Raw genomic sequence first — 20,344 nt, 5'->3', positions numbered from 1 at the left:
TCTGCCACGTCACTGTGTGTAATATTTGTGTGCATATTTTGGGTGAACATATCATTACTCTTAATCTGAGTATACTGTATGGATAATTACAGTATTGGCTAAGCATAACTGGACTATACATTGGAGGGTGAAATCCTGCTGAGAGCTAAGGACTCCAAGTAAGTCAACTTCTATTGTGTGGCTACAACATGAAACGACTATTGTATTGTATGTTAATACATGGACACATGCACATATATACACTGTCGTAGAAAGTTTGCATAGAGATGTTAGTCTAGTATGAGCTGATTCAGAAAATATGAACGGTTGATATCCGTCATATCTGAGACGGCTGATCGTCGTCACATTGCTTGTTTGATTTTATTATGTCCGGTCCACTACCGCGACGAGTGGCCACTACAAGAATCTTGAATATATATCACGGTAAAATATCACACATATCTAAAAGCATTATTACTGATTTTTTAAAACACCCAAATGATCAACAAAATTCTGGCGGCTTGTAAATTATTAACTGCGCTTTATTCTATTTTCCCTCTCTTATTTCACTCAACATTCTCATTCTCTCTATCCTTTCAAATTCTTTCCCTCCCCTACTTTCCCATCTCTCTGCCTTCTTCTATTTCCCTCCATTTTCTTCCATTCTCTGTCGCAGTCTTTGAAGACTTAGAGCTTCGGCACTCCAGTCATGAAGCAGGCGGTACACTTGGGTTTGGTTCAGAGTGAGATGTCGAGGAATAGCTCGTCATCGCTGCTCTCTCGTCTCTGCAGCGGGTAAAGTTGCTAGGGCTGATGTCTTCCACGCAATAGATGAGGTGAGTCTTTCTTTGATTTAGAAAGTGATTTTGTCATTCTTTGTTTCAATTTGTTTCAGCTCTCCTAGCTAAAGTCGCGCGCCTCTGTGAGATTCGAGGAGTTTTCCGGCCACCTCCGTCCTCCATTTATAGAGCCAGTTGCACGGTTGGATTCAACTCTTCTTTAGGTTCAAAACCCTCTCAAGGATCGAACCCTTAGATTGTCGAAGTCACCGTCGGTTCTTTGATGGTGTTGGGTTCTTGTGAGGCAGCGGGAGATAAGGTGTCTCTCTTCTCTCTTTATTCTCTCAAGTGTTTGATTTTATATATTTTCTCTTGTGTTTTGTCATGAATAACCCTAAAATTCCTCACTCACTCACTCCCTCTCATCTCTATCTCTATCTCCCCCTCTCATGTATCTCTCTCTCCCCATCTCACTGATACCTCTCGTCTCTCTCACTCCATCTATTACAGTGTTATGAAAATGGGAAGTGGGAAATGTTGGTGAAGCTTTCAGGGAAGATGGGCTCGACTTTGATTTGGGCGGGGCTATTTTGTAGGTAATATGTTTTATTCAAGCTCTGTTCTGCAATTTTACTAAGGTCTCAACTTTAGTTAACGAATCTAAGGTATCTGGCACTTGATTTTGTTTCATGTTGCAAATTGAAATTTTTTAGCTCTCATGATGGATGCTTGGTGAATGGTGAAGAGATTTTTTCTTTTTCACAACTCAATGAGTTGTGTAGGGCGATAGCGAATGGTTAGTTGTGTTTTATTTTTCAGGTGCCAGAGACCTTGGACTCTTGATTAGAATTAGACAAAAAGACAACTATTAGTGATCTTAATGAAAGGCATGGTAGGTTTTTTTTTTTTTTGAAGGAATCCTTTTCTTATTTTTAATCACATCTAGATAATTTTGATCTTAGTTTTTGTGTAAGAAAAACGCTAAGAGACTGATGAGATTTGATTGAAAAATGTCAAGTAAATGAAAATTATTTTTCTACTTATTAACTATCATCTAGCTCAAAGATGTTGGCTTTGCATAGCATCAAAATGATTTGTTGCCACCGTAGTTGATTTTAAGACTAGTTTGGCTGTTTCCCAACTATTTTATGAGTTTTATTTGACTAAGATTTTTACTTTGGAATTCAGATTGCATATTTATTAAATTTGTTAATCTTTGGGTTATGTAGAGATTGATAGTGGCTTGGACCAAGTTGAACAACCTTCTGAGCAAAAACCAGGATAAATTGAGTCAGACAGCTGCCAAGATGGTAAGCATGGGATTTAGAGAGAAAGTTGTTCTGCTATTGGTTTTGGGGTGTATTATTTCACTGATCAGTCCTTACAAAATATAGCGGATAGTGCTCCAACTGGGAGGCAGGTCTCCCCTGACAAGCAGTACAGGACATCTCTATTAAAGAATAAGTTTGCTGATACAATTTTAAGAGCACAAGAGAAAACTCTGAATGATGTGGGTTTCTATTTTGGCTCTTTTATACTCATTCTAGTTTTATCTGACCATCTCATGGCTAAATTCTACTCTGTACATGATCATGTGTGTGATTATTGGTTGAAATCAGGGTGATAAAGGGGATCCTGAGAAATTGCGGCGGGAGAGGGAGGAACTTTAACTGCAGCAGAGAAAAGGTTGCAACTACTTATTTAATTTCTGTGTAGTTTTGTGCTTTGTATGCATTGAGATACATCTATATGCTTTTAGTTTCATGCAAAGGAAGACCAAGTGAGATGTATAAATGTTTTGTAATCAAATAAGTGGAGAATGATGAATGTATTTTATTTATTTGTACTTAATTTCTGACCAGAGAAAGCAAGGTTACGAGCTGAAGCCTAGGCTATTGAAGATGCTCGAAGACGAGCTGAAGTGGAAGCTGTAGCTGAGGCTAAAGAAAGAGGGAACTTGAGAGAGAGGCAACACGACAGGCATTGCTATAGGTAACCGTTCAAACCTTGTTGCACAGAGTAGGATCACAATTAGATTTTTATTCTAACATTTAACATTTGTGCAGATCGAAAAGACTATTGAAATCAATGAGAATGGAAGCTATAGAGTCCAAGAACTTTACTTAGCTAATTATTTAGTAGTATTATAGTATGTTTAGTATTATCTTTGTTACTGTGGATTTTTGGTTCAGACCGGGTATTATTTGGACACTCATAGTAGTACTTATAGATTTTCTAAGTTTAACCTATAGTTTAAGAATATTAAGTATAACCTAAGGTTTGATTATATGACTGATATTAAGGATGATATTTATTATACTATAAGGTTTAGATATCAACCAATAGGAATTTAAGCACATGTTATGAATGGTGATTAAGGATTAAGTATTTTTGAGGATTAAATTTAATAAGGAGTAAAGTTTGAATGTTATAGGGTCAGTCAGCAGCTTTGAATACGTTGAAGGCTTAGTCAAGGCTGTTTCCTCCATTCAAACTTAGCTAAAAATGTGTAATTTCGTGTTTAAATATTCAGCGTGTGCCGATATATCGCAGCTATAGGGGGCGATATATCGCAGCACGTAGATACGGAAAACACGAGACGATGCACGGTTGCCTCGGGCATACTGGCCCAGGCGATATATCGCCTACAGGGGGCGATATATCGCCTCCTCCAGCATAAATTCAAACACTTTTGAATTCTTTTCCTTTCAGCCATTCAAACTCCTTCATAAGTCCAGCATCTTTTGAACGAGTCTTCAGCCTCTGCTGAACGATTATTCAAATATTTTTCACCTAAAAAGCCATTATTTTTATTCAAGTAAAATCAAGATACTTGCATTCCCAAACTCTATAAATAGGACCTAGTACCCAGCCATTATTCACCTTTTGCTCTAAGTTCAGAAGCTGCTAGTGTTAAGTGAGTGTGAGAGTGTAAACACCTGGTTTGGGAAAATCATAAGCTTAAACATCATAAGCTTATCAAACACTTTGGGAAGTGAGGTTCTATAGTATTTCGGTTGTGGTGTAGATTGATCTTACAAGTCTTTGAGGTAACCAAAACTCTAGTTCATTTCTGTATTATGTTATTTTCTTTCTCATAGTCTTCTACTCAATCTCTAACCTTAATCTTCATTTTGGTTAGGGAATCTAAGTTCTTGAGCACATAAGTTTGGTAAGTGTGACTTTCAATGGTTTAGTCTTCCCATTCCTTTTCATCTCTTTTCCTTCTTTAGGCTCACTCTTGTTCATTATGGTTTCAGGAGTGTTCCAAAAGTCCCAACTCAGTCCATCATATCCTGGTAACTTTGGTAAGGAAAATAGGATAGAATCTATATGTGTATTGCTTATGTTTTATGTTATGAAATATGATATGTTATGAATATGTTATGAATGTGTATGTTTGTAGGCTTGGGCTTATGCCCTATTTGACTAACAAGACCCCAAAAAGATTTTGGGCATATGCCTACTTAGCTAGTAGGACCCCACCAATCTCATGGGCATAAGCCTGTTTAGTCTATGGGACCCCAAGTAATAATGGCCATTATAATAAGTGTATGTATTAAGTGTTATGATATGTCTTTACGTTTATTATGAAATTTATGTTTATGACTATGTGTTAGATTTTCCTTGCTGGGCATTAGGCTCATTCCTTTTGTTTTATGTACAGGAAAATAAGCTTTAGAGGCGGTAAGATTCGTGACGCTTAGAGGATGTGTATCGATGGTGAATGGAGTCAAGGGGCCGAGCGTTATTCGATTCGAGGATGTAGTCTCATTTTACTTTTTTTATGGTTTTACATGTATTTTCCGCATTTTCTATGTAACTCTTTTCACTTTAAGTTATTTTTGTTTTAAAGACAATGGGTACCCATATCCTACTTAATTTTATGAAAGCAACCTTTGTTTCTACAAGTTTATAATAAATTATGGTATTTTCGCAAATGTATGTTTTAGTAAGAATTTGTATGTATAGTTCGATAATGGTCCAAGAGTCTAGATTAGTGGGTCATTACAGAAGCTGCCCGTTGCTCACTTTGGTAGAAATTCTTCAAACTTGGCATTTTATTTGTATAGCTCTCTCTATAAAATTGTCTACTATATTCATATCTATGTTAATGAAGCAACTAGTAAATTGTTGAAACAATAAATTGCTACTAGTGTAGATATTTCAGCTTAGTAGCTTGCATAAGTACCCATGATTTCTCTCATCACTTGTTCTTTTTCTGCAACTCATAAGATTTAACCCTAAAATTAGAATGGGTAAATCATTTGCTTTGAGCCTTAGTTATGTATTAGTGTTATTTTGTTTGTTTGTTTCTTTAACTTTTTGTTTTGTTTTTTTTTTTATTTATTCAGATTTTTCTTTCAAAGCTCCATTTCCCCTTTCCTCAGTATTTTTATTTCCTTCTATTTTTTTCTCTCGACTATTTTTTATTATCAATGAACCAATAAACTTTCCATGATTCTATTGTTTAGCCATAACTTTGTCTTTCTATATATAAGAGAGGACTAAATCTTTACAAGAAAAACAAATTATTCAACATTGCTTGGTTCTTTAATACACTTCACAACAACTTTGATAATCATGATTTTCCATATAAATGAATTTCTAAGCTTTGCCTTGTGAATAAGCTAGATGACAGCTTACTTCTTGCAGCTGGCTTCTTGGACTATGCTAATTGATTCCATGTATTATTTATTATCCCAAATCATATTTAATTTCTCTTTTAAAATAAATCATTTTTCATGTATTAAATCTGATTTTATTTTTGATACAGTAATCATCTACACATCCTATTTTCAATTATTTGGTCCTCCTTTTGGTGTATTGGTTATTCTAGTAAGTTTTATTGATTATAGGCTGACTTGTCTTGCTGTTCGTTCTCTTAGCTTTGTGCATTGAAATGGTGAGTATTTTGGCGGTCCTCGTTGTATTGTTGTTGGTCTAATACTCATAATACTAACTAATTTGAGTTATTGGGCTTAGTGTATCAATTAGCATGATGTTTAATATTGTGTTTAAAAAATATGTTTTCTTTAATCTTTTTATGGCAAGGGGGACTAAGAAGTTTCAAGAAATCTTTTTGTTGTTGGTCTAATATATATGCTCATGCTTGCTGATTTTTGTTGATTTTGATGTTTGTGGTTATTTTTTATTTAAGATATATATTGGTTTCTTTAACTTTTATTGTGCTTGAATGCATTTTTAATTGAAATCAGAAGTAATTAACTAGCCATTGATTCTCATGGTCTTCTAACGTAGCATCTTTCTGATTATAATGTAATGTTATGATTTGAGAGTCTTTTCTAGTTTCATGGAGAATACTATCATTTATAGAATGTTTTTGACAATAAATTTATTGATGTGGAAGAAATTTCTTGCTTTTGGGTGCATAATATAAATTACAAATGACTTAGACACTTGGCTATGCTTATTTCTTTCTGTTTTGCAGGTGCACCGGTGGCTGTGGGGTTTGATGGTGGAAAGGCGAGGTGTAGGCTCGATGGTACGTATCTCTTCTAAATCTCTCTCTCTCTCTCTCTCACTCTTTTCTATTCTAATTTTGTTTTCCCTCATAGAGAGGAAGGATCCTATGACATTTGTTCTGATCAATTTCAGGTGATTCAATTGTATAAAGTTGTTTCTGTTGTTTTTCTGTTATGTTATTGGTCACTGGTGTCGTGGTTCATCTTTGACCTATTTCTGAGTATGGTATTTTGATTGCTGTTTGATAATGGTATTTTGGATCATAAGACGTCTTGCCAAAAGTTTTATTATAGTTTTTTCATTAAAAAAATATGATTTATTAAGTATTAATTTCAAGTCTATGTGTCCATGTCACAACATGAAATTTACTTTGCGGTTGATATTTGAGTTATTTGATTCTCTTTTAATGTGTGCAGATGGAGATTTTTGACCTCATATGGAATGTCCATCAATTTATTTGATTTTATGCTTTTTTTGTTAAAGAGTCTTGATTGATTTTTTTTTTCTTTTTCTTTCTAAATATTATTTTCATGAAATTGTGACTGTTTAAGACTGGTTAACCAAAACCAGTACATATTAAGTAGATCTGCAACTAGTTTTGTTTTCTGTTTTGTATTCTTCTACATTATTAGTATTTTTGTTATTTTATATACTCAAATGACTATTGCAGGGACAATGCTGTTGTGCTGGTTCAAGAACTTATGTCCATGAGCGTGTGTATGACGAGTTTGTTTAAAAAGTGAAGGCACGTGCAATGAAACGTGTTGTTGGCGATCCATTCAAGGCAGGCATTGAACAAAGCCCACAAGTAAATTAGTAGCCGTTCTGTTTTATAGCAATCTTTATGAGATTATCTGGTTTTTCACTAGCTTTTAGCTCTATGTTACTACTCATTTGAACACTATAGGAAGCCCAGGTTGCATTTTGATTTTTGGATTCAGAACGAATATTCAATTGTCACAGATTACTTTTAAGGTTTTCCATTAATCAACTAGCTGTATGTTCTATTATTGATTAATGCTCTATTAATGTTTCAGATTGACCCAGAACAATTTAACAAGGTCCTGAGTTACATAAGATCTGGAAAAGAAAGTGGAGCTAAGCTTGAAACTGGAGGAGACAAAATTGGCTGAAGGGGTTACTATATTCCACAGTTTTTTTTTGGTTAGGATCCAGTTGCTTTAAATTTATATTTTGTTTAAGGAAGATTTTTGAGTGAGTCTTTATAATGTGTTTATGATTTATAAATGCTTTAGTGATTCTTGTAAAGCATTGGATTGGTAGCTAATTGCAAGAGGTATGTTGTATTTGATTTATTTTTTTTAATTTTCAATCTTTTATAATTTTGAATAGAATTTGTATAACTTTAGTGGAGTTTGAAGATCTTAGATATTCATCCATAGTGAAGTAGTTTATGGGAATTTTGTGTTCTGCGGTGATAACGGAAGGTTGAAAACTTGCATGTCTTAGTGAAGTAGGTTCTGAGAATTATGTGTGTTGCGGTGATATATTGATGAAAACCTGTGTGTTGTTTGATTTGTTTGAATTATTGGTGTTGATTAGCTTATGGAAACTAGGTCTGCAGGATTTTGAGAAACCTTTAATGGTCCAATAGTGAAATCTACAATAAAAATGGCTAATTCATTGCTCTTGTTATTTGGAACTTTATATTTGATCTAATTCTAGTTCATGTGTCTATGCTATTGGGTTTTCTTTATAAATTAGTTGCTGTATTGTATATATATATATATTTATATGTTGGGTTGGTGTATCATTTGCATTTTCATTTCATAATCATAAAGTGTTTGAGCTAACTTTTCTAATGAGTATTTTACCAGGCATAAATCTTCAATCTTTCATGCCTATGTGCTGTAGTTAGTGTAATTGCATGGCCATCTTATAAAGTCATAATGAGGTTATTAACTTTCTTTCTTTTTGTACTCTTTTAGTTTACTATTAACTTTAAGTTTAAGTGTAACGACCCAAATTCACTAATAAGGCTTAAGGGCCTTGATTAGTGTGCCAGGAGGGCATGATGAGAATTATGTGTGATGATTGTGATTAAGATGCAAGATTATGATTTTAAGCATGCTATATGACTATGTGAATTATATTATGTGATAATTATGATGTGTGAATCGTACCACGTGGGTGCTGTGATACTAGTGTGATGCACGTGCCGAGACGGTCCTAGAAAGCTAGATAGTGGTAACTGGTAATTTGGTAACCTGTGTAACTATTAGTAACTATAGAGAGTAACAAGTTTTATGGGGAAAGTGGTAGAATTGCAAAGCTGGCGAAAAGACAAGTGTACCCTTGAGGCTTAGTTAGAAAAGGATATTGAGGAAGGTTAAAAAGGTCTTTTGGCAGTAATATAGAGTCTTTGGCTGAGGGAAAAAGATATGTACGATTTATTATGCTAAGTAAAGCTGAAGTTAAGTCTTGGAAGGCTAGAAAGGTCAAGAAGGAAAGGGAGAATCAAGAACCTAAGAGGCAAGGTGGGAGAGGAACTGAGCTGAGTTCCTTGAGGCTGGAGAAGGGCTTAAGGAGGTGGAATCAAGCATATATTAAGGTTTATACTGAGGTAAGGGATTGGTCTCTGTTTTGTTAAGTTCTGAATTTGGTTTTTTGGAAGAATTGAGAGATAGCCATGGTTTTTTCTTGTATGGAGTTCAGTTGGTTTGTTAAGGTGGAATTCAGCTCAAGCTTGGATTGGAGGAAGCTCAGGTCGAATTTCTGTTTGAGGTAAGGGTATTAAGTATGTTTGCAATTTCATAGTTGCTATGGTTTAAAGATTTAGGGGCCTGGTTTGTACTTTTCTCAAGTTTCAGCTTAGGTGTTAGAGTTTGAATTTAGGTATGAATTCTGTGGGTGATTGTGTAGTTAAGTTGGGTTATAGTGTTTATAAGTTGTTGGTTGATCTATGTGAGGTTTCAAATGAGTTTTGGGGCTTGGGTATGAAGTTGGGGTGAGTTGGAGTGAGTTAGGCTCGGGAAAAACGCGAAGGAAAACCCAGAAATCTGGGTTTGCGATGGTGTGCCGCGGCACAGCTTTTGCTTGCCGCGGCCTAGGGGTCTCTGGTGTTGGGTGCCGCGGCACAAGGAATGTGGTGCCGCGGCACAAGGCAAATTTCAGGGTGTTATATTTTGCAATTTTTGGCCTTTGCTCCGGGGGTTCGGGGGATGTCTCCGGGGTGTTGTTCTAAGGTTTTGGGGGTTCCGAGAGTGTGGGTTAGGTACCGGGAAGGTAGTTTTGGATTGGTTAATGACAAAGAATATTATGTTTGTGTTGTGATTAGGACTTTGGAGAGGCTCGGGGTAGAGGACCGTGCTTGTGGCTACGTGGCATCGGGAACCAGTAAATTGAAAGGTAAGAAAGCTGCACCTGAGTATGTGGTTAGGTTGGGACTAAGTGTTCCCTATGTTTGTATGCATTCTTATGTGAATATGAATAATCATGTGGACACGATGGGACTAAGAGCTCCCTATATTTGTTTATCATGTCGTAAGATGGTGTTATTACGCCATGGGACATGCGATTACCGGCCTAAGGGTGTCGGAATCATTATTTGCGCACTGGGGCGCGGCTCAGCCACTGGGAGCTGAGGCAGCTTGTTTATCACTGAGCTTGGTTAAGCTGGCCAGAGTCAGTGAGTATTACACTGGGGGCGGCTCTATTGAGCCGAAGACAGTGTGCCAAATAGAGGGTGCGACTAAGGGCGCCAACCCTGAATGTTATTTGATGGGTATGACAATCTATTGGTTATGAACGTGAATATTGTGCTATGAATATAGTTAATTGACTGTCTGAATAACAACTGTTACTGCTGATTGGATAAATGTATGAAATGTTGAATTCTCGGTTGAGCATTGTGAAATATTTGTTAAGTGTTGCTGAACTTACTATGTTATCATGCTTTCTTGCTGGGCCTTGGCTCACGGGTGCTACGTGGTGCAGGTTAAGGCAAGGGCAGGCTGGACCAAGCCCGAGGTGGAGAGCTCCAAGGTGGAATGTACATAGCTAGCTGTTCGATCACCACGATCGAGGAGAGGACCAGGACAGGGACTACCTAACTGCTCGTTTTTGCCTTAGTATGGCCAGTCAGTGTACTTAAACTTTGTAACTTTTGTAAATGGCTTTTAAACTGTCGTTTTTGGGATCCCATGTAGATAAACAATGCTTAGTGATGAAAATATAACTTTTGAGACCAAAACACTTTTAACCCTAGTTCCTCCACTGTTTCAGTAACACGATTTTACCTAAATGACTTGATTAGCAAGTCTGGCACCTTATAAACACACAGTGTAACGGTCTTGGCTATCCAGGGCGTTACATTAAGCATTAATTATTTAAACTCTTGTGTAGCTAAGCAAATCAACCTCACAATAAAGACAAGTGCACAATGGAATGGATGATGAATTGGAGGGTGGAGCAAGCTCCATGGTTTACTTTTTGTGTATCTTGTTATGTTTCTGATTTTTATTTTTGAAGCAAAAGATGTGCAAGACTATAGAATTTTATTATGTATGCTTTCAAACTCAAGTTAGAACTAAGAACTTTTGAAGTAGACAGTGTCATGGTTTGAAGTAGTTCATCTTCAAATGTAAAAATACTCATGGTTTATCATATATATTGAATATTTTAAATTTTTTGATCTATTTAATATTACACTTGTGATCAATTGTGATTTTTTTAATCAAAATACAATAATAAAAACTTTTTACAACAATTAAAAATGCATACTACAAAATAACAAAATGTTATTACTGGGAGAATTTACAATAATTATGGTTGTTTTGTATAATATATTATGATTGGGACAAAAAGTTATGATTTATATAATAGAATGAACTAAAAACGTTATAAAATGATCAAATATAACAATTTTCATAACAGTTGGAAAGTGTTATGCATAAAATATAAGATTAAACTCCAAATTTATAACCAAATACTCTAACTAAATGTTAATATTTGAATATTATAGCAAATAAAAATGTGTTATTGAATAGTTTAAGATATCATCGAACATAACATTCAAATACTGTTATAGAAAAGACTATTTTTTCTTGTAGTGGGCCAAGAGGTGAGGATTGCTGGTATAAACCTAGGGGGCCAAAATGAATGGGACCAAGGAGCTCTCATGCTTACTTAATCATAGAACAGTTAGAACCCGAGCAAGTGCTCTGATAAGTTATTCCCGGATTGTAGCCGTGAATATTGGCCATTCGGTGAGAGTGCCTAGAGATACTAGGGGTTGCCAAGTTTGAGTGAGGCTGAACACCCTAGGGGCAACTGCTTACCAGCATCACTGATTAACATAGAAGTCTCTGTAAACCCGTGTAACTTCGATTGCACTCTTGAATAGTAGCAATGCCCTAGGTAACTTGATAGTTATCCTTGTGAGGGATTTACTCTTGGATAAGTAGCGATGCACTAGGTAACCCGATAGTTACCCTTGATGGGGATATTTATTGGCTAGATCTTAGTGTTGAGAGTCAGTTCTCTCTTATAGATTAGCAATTATGCTGGAGGGCGTGATACGTCTGAATTGTTGGAAATTATCGAGCGTTGGTCTCGAATTATATGTGATATATTATATCTGATTGCTCTGGGGTTTTTCTGAAGTACAGGGATTTATTTGTTTATATGAAATAGTTTGCAATTGGTTATCAGGCATAACCATAAGTTTTCCAGGACACTTTTGCGTTCTTGAAATTGATTGCGTAGGGTCCGGATGGATCCAGAACCCTAATTTTTGTGAGCTATTGTTATCTGTGGACAGTAACTTAGTTAGTGACCACCTATCTTCTCTGCATGCTTTTTTTTTTTTTTTTAAAGTTGAACTTACTAAGCGTTTTCGCTTACCTGGTTGTTTCCTGTTGTAGGTAAGAACAAGGGAAAGGCAGAGCAGTGAGCGCTGAAGTCTACCTTGTGAATGTACATGTGGACTGACCTTTTGGGAAGTTGTTTTGTTTTTGGAAATGTTATACTAGGCTCACTTTACTCTTCATAAACTATGCTTGTATTAAATGTTAAGTATGGCCATACGACTTTTAAAAAGTTTTTTTTATACGGATTTTTGAGACATTTTGTTAAACGAAAACGTTTATATTTCTGCATTATCGAGTCTTGAAAATCCGGGGCGTTACACATAGTGTAGGGAATTCTTATCATTTTTTATGTTGCTATGTTGGATTCGTGTTCTAGGGTTCTTATTTTCTTTTGAGCTTTGAAATCACCTTTGGATTTGAGAGATGATTATGATATTTTTGAAAGCATGATGGGTTTAAATGAGGAATCTTGTTGTATGTTCTTGTGTAGACCTAATGATTTATTTTCTTAAAAAGGGCACGAAAATTTGGTGATATATTTTGAAAATAGTACTATGGATGTTTCGGCCTTGTGAGTATGTTTTAAGGTAGCTAATGGTAATATTAAATGCTTAAAAGAGGTGTAGAAACATGCTAGGGTTTGTGTTTAAATTGTGTTGAATAAACTTGTATGATTATTGTACAAGTTTTGTGAAGCATGATGTAAAATGATGAATTTCATGACTTAATATTCTTGCTGATTTTTGTGTTTAAATGATGAGAAATTTGTTGAAATAATGATTTGCATGCATAAATGTTTTTGCAAGTGCTATGATGATTTTACGAAATTAAAAGGGTATTTTAATTTACATTAAAAGGATATTTTTACTCAAATGAATACCTACAGTTTTTTCATATTTTATAAAGAAAATACGAGTTTTAATTCCAAGATGGTGATTTTTGAGGGTTTAATTTGTTGCTAGAAGTTTTTGTAAAAATTATGAAATGTCTTTTAAATGAAAGGAGTTTGTGTGTTTGATGAAATAATATAATACCCTAAACTATGTATATATTAAAAATGATGTTTTAAATGTAACCTTGAATGTTCACATTTTAATAAGTATGATTTTCTTTATTTTAAATTAAGAAAAATGTTGAGTTTAGATTCATTTGTGATTTTTAGACAAAATAAATGGTGGCTGAAATTTTAGTTTAATAAATTAAAAATAATTATTTTGGTTATCACATATGAGTTTGTACTACATAAATTAAGCCTTAAATAATACAAGCAAAAATATATTTTTCTCACACTTAAAATTATATTTTTCTCACATTGAATATTATAATTTTATTAATTTAAATAAAGTATTATTTTCTAAAGGAAATATGATATTTATAAGTACTTTAGATAATTTCAAGCTTTTGTTATTGTCTATGTAATGTAAAAATAATTAATGGAATTATTATTTTTTTAAATGGCTAAATAAATTATTTTATGAAATAAAAATAATGTCTTAAGAAGTTTAATCAACTTAGGAATTTTAAAAGAAATAAATAATGGTGAGAAATTATATTGCTAAATCTTTATTTTTGAAAATGTTAGAAATAAGCGCATAGAAATTATCATTTTTAACGTCACTTTTTGACAACGTTCCCACGTATGCATGTCGCATGCAAATACACTTTTACGTTAAAAAATATGTCTAATATTCAACCATATAATTGTTACTTGAAAACCATGCATGTATAATAGGTAGAAGTTGCATTATTCTTTTGTGATTTTATGTGAAAAATGTGTATGTTTGGAAAGTATGTGTAAATTGCTCCATGTGTGCATGGCCTATGCACACATGAGATGTATGAGTTGGGCATAAGAAAATCTTATGTGATGCTAAAGAGTGCTATTGATTATGATTATAGGCTCGTTGTGAAGTTTGTTCAATTTTTCCTTTGCTCGGACTTGAGGTAAGGAAGTTAGATAGAATTCTATTTATTTATTTATGTTTGAGGTTAAATGTTATGTATGATGATGTACCATGTGATATGAAGTATGAAATGCTATTTTGAGATGATATGATGAATTTGATGAACCATGTATTTCCTTTGTGTTGATATGACTGGAATGCATGTATTTTGTATGTTGTATGAAAAACAAATGGTTGTTAGCATGTTGAACGCGACACGACAAAGGGGTTATTAAGGATAATAAACACGTAACCTAAGTTACTAAGGATATAAAGACGTAACTTATAGGGCGGACGTGCTGATGTTATTCAAGGACCAGAGCCTCCTGTTTACCTCAAGATGTGACATGGACAAGAGGGCCATGTTCACAAAAATATAATGATGATGTTTATGATGATGATGTTTGAATATGTTAATAATAATATATGATGCATGATAATGATGTATGATGATAATATTTATGTATGATGTATGATGATGACATTAAGTACGATGTATGACGATGTATGTATATGATGTTGTAGGAGTCTTACGATATGATTATGTTTGGTTGTGTTTTTTTTGTTTGTTGTTTGTACTTCCTTACTGGGCTTTTAGCTCACCCCCTTACTTTTCCCTTTCAGGTAATAAATAGGGTTTCTCATTGGCACGTGTGGTGATGTGGGGAGTTCCGACATCAGGGTGTATATGGCGTGGGGGTATCCTATAGGCGAGCAAACGATCAACTTAAACGCCAATTTTAAAGAATGATGTTATGTTTTATTTTGTTTTCAGAACTTATCAGTGGGACTTGAACTATATTTATTTTCTTGAAAAATATTGCATGAGAACTTTTATTTTATTTTAAACTATTGGACTCAACTTGCATGTTTTAGGAAGGCCCCACTGAAATTTTTATATAATAAGAAGTTTTCTTTTATAAGTTTACGAGCATGGAAATGCCTTACAAAGTATTAGTCTAGAGTGTTTTACAGGATCTTAGGATGTCTGAGACTGAAACTCTTACTGGCGTTAATGGAAGATTATCTGATATTGCTAATGAATTTCTCGCCTTAAGAGAAAAATTAGAAGAATCTGTTTTAGTTCGAAAAATTTTTCGTGTCTTACTTGACAGGTTTAGCACCAAGCTAACGGCTATGGAGGAGGCCAAAGATTTGAATACCATGAAGGTAGAAGAACTAATGGGTTCTCTTCGAACCTTTGAAATGAATCAACAAATCAGACAAAAAGAAAAACCGACCAAGGTAAAAGAAAAAGAAAAAATCTATTGCCTTGAAAAGTTTTGAGAAGGTATGTTCCGAGGATGAAGATGATAATGAGTTAGCCCTATTGACAAGAAATTTTAAAAAATGTATGAAAAAATTGGGCAACAAAAAGAATTTCTCTAAAGGTAATACATCTTCAAAACCCTCTTTTCCTAATAATAAAAATGGTATTCAATGTAGGGAATGTGAATGATTTGGTCACATTCAATCAGAATGTACAAATACCTTGAAAAGAAATACAAAAGGTATGAATGCTACTTGGAGTGACAATGACTATGAAAGCAGTGATGAAGAGAGAGAAAATGTTGCTTTAACATCTGTACTCTCGAATTTTTCATGTTTTTTTTGATGAAAAATAGACAGTTTGTTTGCCTAAACAATATTGTTTCGGTAAATAAGGTTATTGATAATACGACAGTTACTGCTGATGTTGTCAACACTGATTCTGATGAATCAGAAGTCAATGAAGATTCACTGGAAGAATCTTACAAAAAATGTATGATGAATGGATTAAGTTGTGTGCTGTGAATAGATCAAATGCAAAAAACATTAAATCTATTTCTTACAAAAATGATGAACTTGAAACAAATATTAAAATTCTTGAAACTGAGATTTTTAATAAAAATGCTGAAATTAATCATCTGAAAAAAGAGCTTAATCTTATATAAAGAAATGTTTAAATGCTTAATCCAGGATCTACAATTTTTGAGGAGGTCCAGAATGCAGGTCAAAGAAACAATGCTGGATTGAGATCTAAAGGGTTTTAAACAAAGGGAAACATTGTGTTTGTTCCAGCTCGCTCATTACCTATTGTTTTTTCTGATCTATCACTGCAGGTTTCTTATCCATCAACATCACAGGCTGTCTCATCAGCCAAGAGACAGATTGGTAAGAATCTGACGTCCAATGAAAGGACTAAGAAATTTATTCCCACTTGTCATTTTTGTGGTGTCAAAGGTCACATTCGACCAAAATTATGATGAATGTGTTTAATACAAATTATTTTCATCATGAAAAATTCAAGGTACAAAAGAAACACCATGCGCCTAAACAAAAGTGGGTCAAAAAGAATGTGAATACTTGTCTTGCTACATTTACATGTCATAGAACTCATACATCTAATTCTTGGTATTTTGATAGTGGATGTTCTAGACATATGACAGGTGAAAAAAATATTCTTATTAGTTTTAAAGCTGAAAATTGTGGTGCAATCACTTTTGGTGATAGTAATGTTGGTAAAAGTACTTGGAAAGGGAACCCTAAATGTGGAAGGGTTACCTAAACTGAAAAATGTCCTGCTGGTTGATGGATTGAAAGCTAATCTAATTAGCATAAGTCAGATTTGTGATCAATGATTTATTGTTAATTTTTCTTGTAATGATTGTAGTGTGAATGATAAAAATGGAAATTGTGTTTTAAAAGGGTTCAAATCAGTTGACCATTGTTATACTCTTTCTCAAAATCTGTCATGTCACTTAGCCATAAATAATTCAACTGAGTTGTGGCATGAAAAACTTGGTCACATTAATTTCAAAAACTTGAAAAAGTTGTCAAATGCAGGTATTGTTCAAGGATTACCCAAACTAGGTAAATAGTCTATTGTTAAGTGTGAGCCATGCCAACTTGGCAATCAATTAAAAATCACTCACAAAGGTATTATGGATGTAAATACCTCAAAATTTTTAGAATTGCTTCATGTGGATCTCATGGGTCCGATTCAGGTTGAGAGTTTAAATGGAAAAAGATACATTTTTGTATGTGTAGATGATTTATCTCGTTTTACTTGGGTTGAATTTTTAAGAGAAAAATCTGACACATTTGAAGCTTTCAAAAATCTGTGTTTAAAATTGAGAGTTGAAAAAAATTGTAATATTGGCAAAATTGTAAGAGTTCATAGTGATCATGGTAAAGAATTTGAAAACACTGTGTATGATGAATTCTGCAAGTCTTGTGGTATCTCTCATGAATTTTCAACACCCAAAACTCCTGAACAAAATGGAGTTGTTGAGAGAAAGAATCATACTCTTCAAGAAATGGCAAGAGTAATGTTGAATAGCAAGAAATGGCATGAGTAATGTTGAATAGCAAGAAATTGTCCAAACGATTGTGGGCTGAAGCTATTAATATTGCTTGCTACACAATAAATAGAGTGTTCTTATGTCCAGGTACAACCAAAACGCCTTATGAGATATGGAAAGGTAAACGTCCAAATGTAAGTTACTTCCACATTTTTGGTTCTGTCAGTTACATATTGAGGGATCGCGAAAATATTGAACAATTTGATGGTAAAAGTGATGTTGGGGTCTTTCTTGGTTATTCCATAAATAGTAGGGCATATCGTGTGTACAACATGAGAACCCAAACTGTTATGGAATTTGCTAACATTGTTGTTGATGATATAAAGGATTTTTCATAATTTTCAACAGAAGCGGAGATAGACAAATTCATAGAAAATGCGGTTGTTGCCTTAGATGCACAAAATGATGTATAAGAAATTTTGCCTGCTGCGTTAGACACATCAACTGAACCATCACCCTTGGACCATTTGAATAGACAAAGACACAAATGCCAAAAATCATCACTGATTCTGTGCGTAGAGAACTCTCAACCAGGGTGAAAAATAATCATCCTATTGATCTCATTCTGGGTGATTTGGAGGAGAGCATGGTCACAAGGAAAATGTATGTGAATCTCGTTCAACATGTGTGTTTCACTTCTTCGCTTGAACCAAAAAATGTGAAAGAAGCTTTAACTGATGAATATTGGATTAAAGCTATGAAAGAAGAATTGGAACATTTTTATGAGAAATGATGTGTGGACCATTGTGCCTAGACCAAATCAAACTAATGTCATTGGAACAAAATGGATTTTTAAAAATAAAAGTGATGAATTTGGCACAATAGTAAGAAACAAAGCTAGATTGGTAGGACAAGGGTACACTCAAGTGAAAGGTGTGGACTTTGATGAAACATTTGCACCTGTTGCTAGACTTGAATCGATTGGATAGTTATTAGCTATTGCATGCATCATGGGTTTCAAATTGTATCAAATGGGTGTTAAATCCACTTTTTTGAATGACATTTTGAATGAAAGGTCTCTTGTTGAACAACCTAAGGGGTTTGAAGATCCACATTTTCCAAAACATGTTTTCAAATTAGAAAAGACTTTGTATGGTTTCAAACAAGCCCCACGGGCATGGTATGAAAGATTGACACAATTTTTGGTGTCTCATGGTTATCGTAGAGGTGGAGTAGATAAAACACTTTACATTAAAAGAATCAAGAAAGACATAATTTAATGTTGCTCATTTTAGTATGTTAAAGACAATTATTTTATTTTTGTAAAACCATGGATCCATTTACTTATTTTACTTTTCATTCAATAAAAGAGTAATGTTTATGTTTATGATCTAACGTTGTGTTATCGATAATTTATGAAAAATTAGGGCGTTACAGAAACATATACAGCAACCTCTACAACTACGTAAGTAACCCTTAAGCAGCTTATTCAACAACTACTATTCATTATAAGCAACATATACAACAATTTGTACAACTACTTAAGCAATCTATTCAATAACCTGCAACTTATAATCCCCAAAATCAACATATAAAGCAACCTTTTTAAGCAACCCTTGATACTCTAAAGCAACCTCTTCAGTAACCTTTATAACCCCTTAAGTAACTAGGAACCAACCTATTCAACAACCCACAACCTTTATTATGAGCAGATACAACAACTTTTCAACTACTTAAGCAACTATACAAATACCTATGTAGCAACCCTTAAAGAAACCCATAATACCCATAAACAACATATAAAGAGACATTTAAGCAATCTATTCAGCAACTACCAATCATTATAATCAACATATGCAACAAACTTTAATATTACTTTAGCAACCGATAAGGAACATGTATATCAAATAAAGAAACTCTTAAGCAATCTCTTCAACAACTTTTATAACCCCTAAAGTAACTAAGAAGCAACTTATGCAACAACCCACTATCATTATTATAACCTAATTATTAGCAACCCTTAAAGAAACCCATAATACCCATGAACAACATATAAAGAGACATTTAAGCAACCTATTCAGCAACTACCAATCATTATAATCAACATATCCAAAAAACTTTAATATTACTTTAACAACCCATAAGGAACATGTACATCGAATAAAGAAACTCTTAAGCAACCTCTTCAACAACCTTTATAACCCCTTAAGAAATTAAGAAGCAACCTATGTAACAATCCACAACCTTTATTATGAGCATATACAACAAATTTTACAACTACTTAAGCAACTATACAACAACCTATGCAACAACTCACCATTAGCACCAGTAGGAGTAGTAGCAGGAGTAGTAGCAGTAGTAGTAGTAGTAGCAAGAGTAGTAGCAGTAGTAGTAGTAGCAGGAGTTGCAGTAGCAGTAGTAGTAGCAGGAGTAGTAGCAATAGCAGTAGTAGCAGTAGCAGGAGTAGTAGCAATAGTAGCAGTAGCAGTTGCAGCAGCAGCAGTAGTAGTAGTTGCAGTAGTAGCTCCTGCTCCTCTTGCTGCTGCTGCTACTCCTGCTGCTATTGGTGCTGCTGCAGCTACAGCTACTGCTGCTACTGCTACTGCTATTGCTACTGCTACTGCTGCTATTGCTACTGCTACTGCTGCTATTGCTACTGCTACTGCTACTGCTACTGCTACTGCTACTGCTACTACTACTGCTACTGCTACTGCTACTACTACTACTACTGCTACTACTACTGCTGTTCTTGCAGTTGCTGCTACTCCTGCTGCAATTACTGCTGTTGCAGCTACAGCTACTGTTACTGCTACTACTACTACTGCAACTGCTACTGCTACTGCTACTGCTACTGCTACTGCTACTGCTACTACTACACTACTACTATTACTACTACTACTACTACTGCTGCTGCTGCTGCTCCTACTGCTACTGCTACTGCTACTGCTACTCATACTACTACTAGCAGTAGCAGTAGCAGCAACAGTAGTAGTAGTAGTTAATAAGAACATGACACTTGTCACAAACATGTTTATTTAAGG

At 34.5% G+C, this 20,344-nt stretch overlaps 1 long non-coding RNA gene across 1 annotated transcript; it reads left to right on the top strand.

Annotated features, from left to right (window-relative positions):
- The first annotated feature begins 1,311 nt into the window (after nt 1–1,311).
- LOC133784007 (uncharacterized) lies at nt 1,312–2,444 on the top strand. Its single transcript, XR_009871071.1, has 2 exons — nt 1,312–2,268; nt 2,378–2,444. It is a non-coding gene; the product is annotated as an uncharacterized LOC133784007 (long non-coding RNA).
- The last annotated feature ends 17,900 nt before the right edge of the window (nt 2,445–20,344 follow it).

Source organism: Humulus lupulus, chromosome 6, assembly GCF_963169125.1.
Source record: "Humulus lupulus chromosome 6, drHumLupu1.1, whole genome shotgun sequence".
Taxonomy (NCBI): Eukaryota; Viridiplantae; Streptophyta; class Magnoliopsida; order Rosales; family Cannabaceae; genus Humulus; species Humulus lupulus.
This window is presented reverse-complemented; position numbering and strand designations above follow the sequence as displayed.